General features: G+C 24.9%; 1 non-coding gene across 1 annotated transcript; it reads right to left on the bottom strand.

Moving 5' to 3' along the window:
• Positions 1 to 565: 565 nt before the first annotated feature.
• On the bottom strand, positions 566 to 638 carry Trnak-uuu. The gene has a single exon. It is a non-coding gene; the product is annotated as a tRNA-Lys (tRNA).
• Between the last annotated feature and the right edge of the window lie 376 nt (positions 639 to 1014).

Here is a 1014-nt window from a genome sequence, read left to right as displayed (position 1 = left end):
TTTCCTATAAATTTGCTTTGATAATAATGTATATATAATCTATTTAATTTATTTGCAAATATTAGAAAAGTTCTAAGTTATTTTAATTGATTCTCAAATTTATAACTTCAAGTAATACGGGTAATCAGTTCTACTAATATCCCGTATTATTTGAAATAGGTCTCATTGAAGAACTAAATAATATTTTATTGTTATATTTGTTTTTTATTATTATGTTACAGAATTTAAAAAGAACTGTTATTCTTTTTAGTAGTCGGTTTCCCCTTAAAATCTAAAAATATTTTCGCGGTCAGCACAAATGTATTAATTGAATCATATTTTTGAAGACAAAATATTTTTTTTATTAAATTATTCCCATATTTATTTAAACAATTTTAATGCAAATTGTTTTATTATGTTTTGTTAATAAATGATTATTAATTTCTTCATTTCAATAAATTCCTAAATAACATGCAAAACATAAAAAATGTTAATCATAAAATGTTTGAAATAAAAAAAACGTTTTATACTTATAAACTCATTCATTTATAATTATTTAATGTTTTTTTATTTAGACAAAATTAACCGCCCGAGCAGGGACTTGAACCCTGGACCCTTGGATTAAAAGTCCAATGCTCTACCGACTGAGCTACCCGGGCTCTTATTTAAGAATAAAAATGTATGCAACGTGAATTCCAGACTACTTAATTCTTAAAAAAATATGTTCTTTTATTAAGACGTTTCATTATTTATTGGTTATCGATCAATTTATACTTCGGTCGTCCAAAAATACATTTACAATTTTGATTAGAATAATAAACAAACTTCAAATGTATTCATATTTATGCAACTATTCCTTTCATCGACATCGTCTATTTTAGAGTTATAAATACATTCGCCACTGAACGGAATTCAAGCTGAAAACGGGAGTTCCCCGAATAGCAGTTAGAAATATCTATTAAACAAGAATAATATAAAATGTTTTAGCCACAACAACTTCTATAGTAATCTATAGTATAGTATTCTATTTTCACC

This window comes from Nicrophorus vespilloides, unplaced genomic scaffold (genome assembly GCF_001412225.1).
Source record: "Nicrophorus vespilloides isolate i.1.1-1 unplaced genomic scaffold, Nicve_v1.0, whole genome shotgun sequence".
Lineage (NCBI taxonomy): Eukaryota > Metazoa > Arthropoda > Insecta > Coleoptera > Silphidae > Nicrophorus > Nicrophorus vespilloides.
Note: the sequence above shows the minus strand (reverse complement) of the source record. Positions and strands in the feature narration are given on the sequence as shown.